This window comes from Sinohyriopsis cumingii, chromosome 14, assembly GCF_028554795.1.
Source record: "Sinohyriopsis cumingii isolate HCF-2022 chromosome 14, ASM2855479v2, whole genome shotgun sequence".
Lineage (NCBI taxonomy): Eukaryota > Metazoa > Mollusca > Bivalvia > Unionida > Unionidae > Sinohyriopsis > Sinohyriopsis cumingii.
Genome location: NC_142974.1, coordinates 5828810 through 5841327, shown reverse-complemented (window position 1 = coordinate 5841327; position 12518 = coordinate 5828810). Strand labels below are relative to the sequence as shown.

Below are 12518 nucleotides of genomic sequence, written 5' to 3'. Positions count from 1 at the left end.
AGTGCGATTATAAGATGGTACGAATTTACATTCTCTCCTGAGAAAAAAGGGAAAGAAAAACAATTAGTGAATATCATCGGCTGTTAAATCCTCGCTGGTAACCTAGCACTATAGGCTAGTAACTAGTAAAGCTCAATCGGATCTTCCATAGCCTTTTTCTGTCGCGTGCTAGAAAAACATACAAAGTAAACAATTGCTATTCTGAATTACCCTTAAACCCGATGTTGCTATTACGTTATAATAATTCATGAAGTTGCAAATACTATAGTACAAGTCATATGGGTCATGCATGCGCATTTACTCATTTTAAATTAAATATAAAATGTTTGTTTTAAATGTAACATTATTTTTTAACATTTTTTTTTACCAAAGTCTACTTAATCCTGTTTATTGAATGCTCTGCTCCTTAACTGTAACCAAGAAACTTCCAGACGAAAATTATCCATCGCTATGGACTTTTATAATGTTGGCAATGTACCAAACTTGGGTCAAAAATAAGAGCGTGTCATGGGGAATCGTCACAATCGAGGGTAGAACGAACTTGTTTATCAATATGCGTAGCTTTCATTCTGACATCACAGCGCGCGACATTCAATCTATATAGTACTGGATCACACCTTTTGGTTCATTTCGTCCAAAAATGTATACGTACTTTAACACTGATTTTGCCGTATATGTATTTCGGGGTGTCTAAATAATGACCTGGATTAACAATAAATTAAAATTGCAAGTAACTCAGTGAATTTCGAAACGACAAGTAATATTTTTATACCCATCGATATGGAATATTCTGTTCTTAGCACATCTAGCCAGATTCTGGTCCGCCAAAAAGTTACAAATTTGGGAAGATTTATTATATTACCTCACGCCTATACCATAGCGATGACGTTATTCAGCTCGCATCGGAAAGATACGAGGATGTTCCGGATGTAGTGAAGATGAGTTACCGACTAGTAAGTGACTTCATTCGCACAAAGGTGACATCAGCCACATAACAGTTTGGAAACATTCCGTGATATGTAGTGACTGATTTCCAGCATCATACCAGCACAGTGCACCATGGGGAAAAAGTATGGAGATTCCGAGCTTTCATTATAGATGGAGGGCGATAGTGACCTGCTTTGTCAAGAACACCGAAAATGTGACATATTTGTGAGAGGAATGTCAACGCAACTATCGTGTAACAAAGATTCTAACTGAACGTCTGTCACGTCCATCATATGTGATCAGAATGTACTATTGAAATGCATTATCATCGGATAGAATTTGGCGGTGATACAAGAGTCTGTCGAACCAAAATGGCTATACATCATCTTCAATTTAAAGTCTTTAATCCAAACCTGACTTTGATAGGTTTTCATATAATTTTCAGAATACCCTTAAACATAATCTTTCAATCACCATTTCTGTCGAAAAGTCGATTTAAAGAAATAGTTATATAAAGTTTTTGGTTTGGTAATCTTCTCAAATCAGAAAGGACAAATTCTGACAAGGGCATGCGATCGGAACACAGCTCAAACATTTCCATCAAGTCTAGAAATAACATCGGATGTAGCTGAAGAAATATATATAAATTTGATAGCTTTGGTGATTTGGCTCCAGTGGATTGTACACATATGGTTCCAATCTACAGTTATTACTTACTTATAAAACCGGACTGGCATGAGGTGAAACTGTGCATTTCCAGCAAGCTCACTGGAGAGAATGCTAAGATAACTGTTTAGTTTATGTACTGTGACTGAAATTTCGATATATGTGGTGTTCGAGAAACAACACGCTGATTAAAGCCGACGGCTGATCGAAATGGCTGCTTCCACGAGCTCCAGAAATTAACTTGAAATAGCTCAATCTACTCTAACTCTACAATATTTAAAAAAAACATCTAAATTATTATAGGGTTGTTTCTCTTTTTATCTTAGAATTTACCTTCGAAGTAATGGAAGTGAAAATTGCCTAGAGGATTTAACCTTTTTTTTTTTAATTGGTGCGCATCTGAAGTAAGGAAATGCTGTATATCTCAGAACCCCAAATTGCACCCAACAATCATACACCAAATTACCTTACAAACAAACTTTATTAAATGTAATGATCAGGATAACCAGTAAGGCAAACCTATGAAAATCGTTTTCTTTTAAAAGCAAACACTGTTCAAAGTACGAACCAGAAGAGCGGAACCACCGTAGGGAAAGAAAGCGGACAAAGGTACGAAATTAACTGTCTCCTTTAGCTGTCGTATTGTGAAATGTGAACAAACGTAGTTCCTAATATGGTTATCAATGGCGGTGAAGTACATATGCGATTTCGTTCTATTTCTGACTGCATAGGCTGAGGAAGTTCTATCTATACAGCACGATCATCAACGAAATTTTGCTGACGATTTTATAAAGAGAGTATTGATGCCAAAGCCAACTCAACAAATGATTTACTTAATATGCATTGAAACTGAGTGATAATGCCAAAGCCATCTCAATTTCTGATGAACTTAACATGCATTGAAACTGAGTGATAATGCCAAAGCCATCTCAACATGCTCATGCGGAGGCCTTTTGTGAGAGAGGTATCGTTAGCTTCCGCGCCTGGAGTCCATGACTTGGGGTCCATGGAACGGGGTCCAATGTCAAACATATTAGACAGTTTAAACTGCTGCGATACTTTCACCTATTTTTACACAAAACCTGTAGATGTACCCATCACGGAAATGGTGCATCATGTATTAGGATAGATTTGCATAATCCCCCATGTGGTAGGGAGAATATAATTGAATAATCAGTGAAAACAGTTGGGATTTACGATAGCAGAAAAATGATGTTATTCTATTCTTTATTTTCTTACAAGTGTAGAAAAAAGTTACAATTTGGACAACAGACCGGCCAAGAAATCTAACGTTTTTCTACGCCTTTGCAACAGTTGCGCATAAGCCGTAAACCAAATGACAGTAACAATATCGTCATAGATACTTTAGTATAGAATACAAATACCTGTTCAATGTACACTTTGATATCAAGTATTGTATGACTGGGGTTATTCGGGCGCTACGGGCATTTGTCTATTTGAACGGTTTACATCTGTTTATTAGTTGACTGGATATAAATGAATAATATCTGTTTTTGTATAATTTGACCTCACATACAGTACTTTTTATTGTATAGATAAGCGGTTCTAAAAGCGAAACCGAAGCTGGTGGGATAACCTGCTGTCTGGGCCAATGTTAAGTACTTTTTCGACGTCGGAGGCAATAATGTTTTAGTTTATTTCTACTTAACTACTTCTCATTTTCGATACACCGTATCTTTTTTCTTTCGTCTCAACAGTCGCATCTGGCGTAAGTATCATGCTGTTACAAGGACGCACTTTATTTTTGAATATGTGCGAGCTATCGCTTGCTTCAACACTGTTCGCAAAGAGTGCAACGGATCACGAACAGTTCAAGAACAACATAGGCTCTGTTGCAAGCTGCTATTACCGTCCCTATCGCAACTTGCGATCGCTTTGTTTGTATGTAAGCCTATCTTGCGTCCGCTGATTATGTGCCCTAGTCTACTTCCACAGGCACGTACGATGTATACACAAAACTAAACACTTAGGATTTTTTTTTTTTTTGTTTTTATGGGGTGTTTTTGTTGAGTCAGCGGGAAGAATGAGTATAATATGGGTTAGGGAAACGGCATACCCAACGATCACAAAATGCAAATACGTTTGAATGACCTGCATTCGTGTTAGTCCTACAATCGTAAGTGAAAAGAACGAATGATTTAAACATATTCGTGGTAACAATGGTTTACACAAAAATATCTGTATAATACAAGAAAAAACAACAAACAAACAAATCTGCTGCTATTAGCTGCGTAACTCCGCTGATCAGCAAAATTAGTATTTTATATCCTTCACCGACGGGTAAACGGAATACAGACTGATTTTTCATGTGACTTACTTTTATCCGAACCAAAATTTAGTGTTGTCAATTAAACGCAGGTGGAATTCATGACAACATTATCTACATCTTTTAATATCTATCTGAAAGGTTTTTGGTAACTAATTTTACTTTCAAATCATGGTTCGTGTAAACAAAACTCTGAACGTGTGTTGAACATTTTCAAGGAACATTTTCTCAGTATAAAGTCTGAAGAGTTATTAGGCATATGGATGGTGTGTAGAGGTAGTTGTAACGGTATGAAGAAAGAAAGAAAGAAAGAAGGAAGAAAGAAAGAAAGGAAGAAAGAAAGAAAGAAAGAATAGATAGATATATAGATGTCATCGCTTACCTGCACCGACTCTAAACGTCAGCGGAGTCTCTTCCATTACAGGAAACACAATCTGAGAATTCACATTACCGTATTCACAATATACAGACTGCATATACTTTTAAAGCCATTTTTGGTAGAATATAAGTGTTCATTTAGTTTCTATTCTTCAGGTGCACAAAGACGTCTTGGACTGTTACAGCCAGGGATTGACGAATTACTATTTACAACAAATTAATTAAGGTCTTCATTATCAAATATAAACAATATTTATTCACGATTTCCTATTTAAAATGACTTTATACAAAATAATCTTATGGTCCCTTGTTCAGTTTCATCATTACTGTATCACTTACCTCCCTTGACTGACGTCCGCGATTCTTTTTCATTACAAATATAATGGTGGCTAGAGACTCGTTGATAAATACTTTGATATAAATACCGTGCTACGCGGCGAGTTGGATGCGGGGGGTGGGGGGGGGGTGGGGGGAGGGTAATCTGCCTTTAGTATTACTTCCCCCCCCCCAAAAAAAAAAACAACACAAAAAAAACTTGATACCGCAAAGTATTAACACGTGGTATTCTTAATTTTAAATAGAAATTTAGTATCGGAATACAATTAAAGTCTTTAAAGTGCCACTCTGACCAACTTCGAGAGCTACTATTAATAACTAGATCTGAGAAGTACCGATAAAGCTACATGTTGACCCAACCTCTGTAATTCAACGTCCATTTATTTTCAGATAAGCTTTGCATTTAGCGGCAGCGGGAGTTATCGTTAGAAATTATGTTCCGAATGAAGTTTTCACTTTCGTATATGTGAAAGCTTTTATTTGATTGGCGAATAAAAAAGGATCAAACGAACACAACCTGGAACTGGTCTCTGTCATCTCAAAGATCTCGATTTTAATGACATTGCAGACATTACGTGTTAACTCGTGCTAAATACAGACAAGGCATATACTCACTATGAGCGGAGAATATTGATTTATGGAACATTGGTAGTGGAATAAATCTCGATATAGCCAAATAAAAGTTGTAAATCCACTAAAACAGCGCACTAGAACAAAATATACTGACTATGATATGACATTCGATCAAATGCATCAGGCAAACAAAAATCAGAAAATACACTCGTTTTGTGGTTCAATATATCTACAATACTGGATCAAAATGTCGGGGACAGACAAATGTGCTTACCTAGTTTTACTGTCCACAAACACGAGACAAAAAACTATTACGTACGCTGCCATTTTCTCCATACTAATTAAACTATCTCAAAGTGATTTGACTCTAGTGACGACACAACAACGGGCAGTAAGCAAGTGAAATATTTTACTTTGGTATGAAAAACTTTTTCAATGAAAAAGGACCCTCCAAGAAAATGGAAAAGGACCCTCTCAATCAAGAAACTTAAGTATTCAGAGCTATTGCTTCGCAGTAAGTTTTTTGTTTTCTGAGCAGTTTGTTTATCGTAGACTTGAGATTTCCCAGTACTCCCACTTTCTTTTTTCTTCTTCTTTTTCCTTCCGACAATCAGTTGACCATCAGTTGACCATCCAAATCACAAAATGTCTTGCTTATATCAAATATACGTAACGCAAAAACTGCAGCCCTGGGAAGCGCGTGCCTTCTTTTCTCTGCTCCAAAAATACCTCTGCACTGATGAGAATCTTGCAAATTCATATGTACATGAAATACAGCAGTAGATCATCAAGTTATTAAATTAGGTTTGGGGATAAAAAGCAAAAGCGTTACTATAAATATAGGTCTCGCGGAGTGAAGAGGGCGTGGCTATTATAGCAAGTGTAAAATGCTTAAAAAGGCTGCATAGAAAAGAAACAGACAGGACAAATAATCCACATGAAATTACGTCTGAATCTGTATTATATGGGCCACCACCATATGGTCGTATAGTACACACACACACACACACACACACACACACACCATATGGTAAAATCACACTAAACTATAAAAACAGCGATTTAAAAAAAAAGAATTATGTTCAGGTAATGTTCTGTTGTACCATAAAAGTCAGCACCAGACAGCTTGGTCTGGACCCAATCAGCACACATTTCTTATTTGGTCCGTATCCGGGTATCTACCCAAAAGCAGTTGTCATTTTCTAGAAACGTGTCAAACACTAGGTAAGGACATCTGTTATTCCGGCTGTAGCAAAAGGTATGGACATAAAAAGAACTGTGATCTAAATTGAGTAGAAAATAAAAACGACTGCAGAACTTCAAAGCCACACTGTCTATATTAACTTTGATTACCAAACAAATTTCTAGCGGAGCAGCGTTCGATGTGGCCTGTTTGTGTCAGACGGAAGTAGAGACTGCACGAACAACGTGCTCTGGAGATTCAGACGTATCGATAATGTTACGGATCATTTAAATGTATTTGTTTTGCTGTCTTGTTTTTCTTTTTTTTTAAATGATTGTTTCGAATCATAACCTCAAGTTAGATTTTTTTTTAAAGTGGTACGATCATTTGAAGATGGTGGTTTCATGAATTCAAATATGGCTGGCTTTTGTATAGCTGAGTAAATTTATATGATTACAATTTCAGTTTGAGCACGTTTGGTCAACTAAACACGACTAGAAAAAGAGGAACAAGATATGTCTGATTAGAAGAACGAAAGGATGGAAAAGCCCCGAAAGTTATTATTATTAATTCAGGCACTGCATCACCTAGTAGTTCTCTAAATTAGCCATTGACACCATTTTGAATAGACTTAAATTCACAAAAATACTCAATTATAGTTTATCTTGTATTCCATTGTTTAATACGTTTCGACTTTTAATACTGTAATTTTGTGGTTTTGAACGCATCTATACACTACATACGTAATAGTATCAAACATACCTCACATGCGTATTAATATGAAACATACTTCGCAAAGTTATTAATATGAAACATACCTCGCATACGTATTAATAAGAAACATACATCGCATGCGTATTAGTATGAAACATACTTCGCATGCGTATTAGTATGAAACATATTTCGCATACGTAATAATTGAAACATACTTCACATACGTAATAACTGAAACATAGTTCGCATACGTAATAATCGAAACATACCTCGCATACGTATTAATATGAAACATACTTCGCATGCGTATTAGTATGAAACATACTTCGCATGCGTATTAATATGAAACATGCTTCGCATACGTATTAATATGAAACATACCTCGCACACATATTAATATGAAACATAGTTCGCATACGTAATAATTGAAACATACTTCGCATACGTAATAATAGGAAAAATGTTTCTCATACATAATATGAAATATACTTCACATACGTAATAATATGAAACATAGTTCGCATAAGTAATAATTGAAACATACTTCGCATAATACGTATTAGTATGAAACATACTCCGCATATGTTAGCGTCAGCATGATATTGTATTTACATTACAAAAGTTAAACAAATTTGCTCGCCAACGAAAAGTTTAACAATGACTCTGGAAAAGTGTTCTTTGTTTTCAAGCAAGTAATGGCTTTTAGTGATGATATTTTAGTTCCTTGTTTTAAATTTAAAAGAATACATTCCAAATAATCTGATTTAGTCGATAAATCTGACAATCAAAATAAATTCACATAATTAAGGGGTGGGGGGTAAGTGGTAGTGACAAAGGTTAATCATGCCAAAGTGCGTGGATTCATCTTTATCAACTTGTGTTTTCTTATTTTCATTATACGGTATTAGTACTTCGAGAGATAAAATGATATTCCCCCATGTTATATCACTTGTATCTCTTAAAATATGCATATAATATACCGAGCACTAAAAGCTACCGCAGATGCGAAAAAGAAATGAGACGACTCATTCCTGTAAACGCCAACATGAAGAAATTATACTTTCAGCTTCAATCGATGTATGAAAAAAGCAAAACTAACATTACTGTAAGTTGACGAAAACTAATTCACATATATTCATTTTACGTCTTCTACTTTTTGCGGATAAAAACACATGGTAAAATCAAAATTTTGCTTTCTTTGTATATTTTATTTTCTTGATTCATGAATGTCATTTCCCAGTTTGAATACACACATAAATTCAATAAAAATTTATCTGATATCACGACGACGAAGAAAAGAAAACCCCTGTAGTGCGATGCTTGGTCCAAACTTCTGAGTTAAGCAAAACTAAAGGTATAAATTCCGCGACAAATAACTAAAAAGATGTGCTGTCAAGCCTGCCAGACTTGCGACTGAATGCGTTTGCGCTCGAAGACATCCCTCCGACCAGCCCTGAATCGACGATCGTTGCGTGTGCTTGGGCAAGGCAGTTGAATCGAACTACTGCGGTACTAAATAGCCTACTTGTCTTTCTGTGTGGTAAAATAACATTCCAAACGAAACCAGGAAAAATTAAACTCCATTTCTGAAAATGGTTAAATATTCGTCAGTGCTTGTTTTACGCTTGTCATATGTTAAAAAGATAAAGTTTATTTGTTAAATATTTACACTTTTTAAAGTCTGAAAAATTGCCCCCCCCCCCCCCACAGAACGAACATATTTTTTATATAGGTTCTACCCTTGAATCAATATGAAGTTTTATGATCGTCTATTTTAATAATCCAAATTGTCGAATTTTAAGGAAAAGTCCATGATATCACGTGCATGTTGTACACGGCCTGCACAATGACACCCTCCATCAGAGCATTATTATCATCGGAAAAATCCTCGGGTTTTTTCCCGTCAAAACGAGAAAGAAATTCCAAGATGCAATTTGCCGCCATTGTGGATTTTATTCTGAACTAGTTTTATTAACTTAGCACAATATGACAGCGGACGGAAACAAAGTTACAATCGGAATATCGTCGGCATTTCTTGTCGTAACACATGTGCACTCATCCAGAGGTGAATTACCAAACACATAAAGTGTGTTTCTAAAACTACTATTGATGTTAATTCTTAATTTGAAAGAATTGGAAATGTTCATTCCAATCGAAGCAAATTACAAAGATGACGCAACAGCTCAGTGGGTAGGTCGTGATGTAAACCAAGGATCGCAGGTTCAACACCCGCTAAGGCCGTCCTACATTGGCTGTATCGGTGTGTCCTTGGGAAAGGCACTTGCCTTGCATATGCCTTGCATGATAATGCCAGTAGGCTGTTAAGCGTGCAGTAAAAAAAACACTCAAACCAAACCAGCTAATTAAAATGAAGATGTCAGCTACTGTTTAAACTACAGCAACAACAAAAAAATTCAGAATAGCTCAGACGCCATGAGGAGGTGCACTCAAATATATTCCAAAAAAAGAGGTTTGGTATAATTGTTACATATTTTATTCTGGTATGCATACATGCATTCGTGAACAACGAAATATCGTATAATTATTCTGTTAAAATAACTGAAAGTATCCATGAATATAGCGCACTTTGCGCAGAAATAAACGGAAACAAAGAACACGTATACAAATTCAATAAAACCTTGATAATGGCTACATCAATACCTGATTAAAAAAATGCAGCTCACTCAAGTCTGTTAAATTACATTAGTAATATAACATTGGCGCATCTGCAGCAGTATCAACATACTGAATAGATCGTGTGCACGTAAATAATCTAATTGCATATGGTTTGGCATTCGGCCCGTGAGGGAAGACTTGGAGCGTTGAAAGACATGGTTTAGCTCAAGGTGATCTCTATCTGCGATACAACAAAAGGTTTTCATCCCCAGCATAAGTAACGAGTGCAAGGCATCAAAGAGAAGCAAAGAAGAGTACTTTATTCACAGACAGAAAAAAAAAAACTTTTTCCTGAAAAATTTCGTAATGCAGCGGCGAAAGATCGAAGCCACGCCGAAATATGCATAGTACATGACTAATTCACTGACGTATGATGAATACAAATGACTGTCAGTTTTGTTTTTGTTTTTGTTTTTTTTTGTTTTTTTTTGTGCTGGGGGTTACTCGCGGGCAGTTTTGACGATAACGTGGAAGTGAGATAATCAAGTATAAAGACGACAGACAAATAACGTTGGATTTTTGTGTGTGGTAATTTCGCAATAAGAATTGTATTTAAAAGACTGATACTATCAATTCTGTTTGCATATCTAAACTGAAACAAATCATTTTCGTAAATAACCTTCTAACATATCACATAGACTCGCATGGAGAGATCAAACTTATATTATAAAAAGACATACGGATTATGTATGCGTTCAATCATGACTTCTGGTAACGGGTGTCATTTTTTAGAATTTGATTACACATACATTTAAATGGCGATTATTATTAGGATCATGCTACATCCATATTCATTTTATTTGGAACGTCATTATGTTCACTCATCCGACAAACAGCAAAACTCAGTGTTAAAGTACGCAGACATTTTTGGACGAGGTCAACGTAAAGGCTTGATCCAGTACAAACCGGTTGAACGTCGCGCTGCTAATTCACAATGTATGACTGTATGTGAACCGCTCCGGTGGCCTAGTGGTTAGGACGTCCGCCTCGGATGCGGGAGGTTGTGCGTTCGATTCCTGGCGGACTCATACCAAAGACTTAAAAAAAATGGTACCAACAGCTGCCTCGCTTGGCGCTCAGCATTAGGAGGTTAGTGTTAGGACTGGTCGGCCTGGTGTCAGGATAATGTGACTGGGTGGGACATCATCCCACATATCTGCGGTAAGATGTCATAGTACTAGACAACACTGTAAACTGCCACACTGCAGACATCGTAGCGATATCATTGAAAAATTGTTAAAGCTAAGTTAAAAATCTAAGTCATATTCAATAGGCATTCAACACTATTTTAGTAATGGGTGTCATTTCTTTAATGTGATTCAACATACATTTAAGTGGCAAGTATTCACTTCATTTGGATTCAAATACATCCATATTCCTTTAAAAGGTCATTTATTAGACACTCCGAGAGGTGGATACGGCAAAATCAAAGTTAAAAGTAAGTAGACATTTTGTGCACGAAATGGAAATAAAGGTGTAATCCAGTACAATCCAGACTGAAAGTCGCGCGCTGTGATGTCACATTGAAAGGTACATGTATTGATAACAAAATCTGTTCTACCCTCGATTGTTTCGATTCCACTAGACGCGCTCTTAATTTTGACCTAAGCTTAATACAGAGACACCATTGTAAAAGTCCATAGCGATATATAATTTTCGTCTGGAAGTTTCTTGGTGACATTTAAAATGCTGATCATTCAATAATCAGGATTGAATAGACTTTAATTAACAAAAATAAGTGGCAAATTTTAAAAGAACAACTTATATTTAATTTAAACTGAGTTAATACGCGTACATGACCCAGGTAACTTGTACTACAGACGTTTCTTCATGACAGTTAAGATGCAGACCATTCAAAAACCAGGACTGAAATTACTTTCTTTAAAACCATATTATTTACAAATTTTAGAACAATTAATATTTAATATAAGTAAATGTGCCTACTTGATCACATTGACGTACACCAAAATATGCCTACTTGACCACATCGACGTACACCAAAATATGACTACTTCACAACATTGACGTACACCAAAATATGCCTACTTGGCCACAATGACGTACACCAAAATATGCCTAATTGACCACATAGACGTACACCAAAATATGACTACTTAACCACACTGACGTACACTAAAATATGTTTACTTGACCACACCGATGTACACCAAAATATGCCTACTTGTCCACATCGATGTATACCAAAATATACTTACTTGTCTACACCGACGTACACCAAAATATGCCTACTTGTCTACACAGACATCCACCAAAATATTATTTGACCACACCGACGTACACCAAAATATACCTACTTGTCCACATCGACGTACATCAAAATATGCCTACTTGACCACATCGACGTACACCAAAATATGCCGACGTACAACAAAATATGCCTTCTTGTCCACACCGACGTACACCAAAATATGCCTACTTGTCCACATTGACGTACATCAAAATATGCCGACGTACAACAAAATATGCCTTCTTGTCCACACCGACGTACACCAAAATATGCCTACTTGTCTACACCGATGTACACCAACATAGGCCTACTTGTCCACATCGACGTGTCCACATCGACGTATACCAAAATATACCTACTTGTCCACATCGACGTATACCAAAATATACCTACTTGTCCACATCGATGTATATCAGAACATACCTACTTGTCCACATCAACGTACACATGGTACTGTTATATTTTTTTTTTTTACCGTTTATTATATATCAATCACCATCTGTAATTGTCAACATTCCTATGATTAAACG

At 36.2% G+C, this 12518-nt stretch overlaps 1 protein-coding gene across 5 annotated transcripts in view; it reads right to left on the bottom strand.

Annotated features, from left to right (window-relative positions):
• The window catches only part of LOC149783133 (neo-calmodulin-like), a 233638-nt gene that overhangs the window by 46775 nt on the left and 174345 nt on the right, over nucleotides 1–12518 (bottom strand). The gene's annotated exons all lie outside the window — the stretch shown is intronic.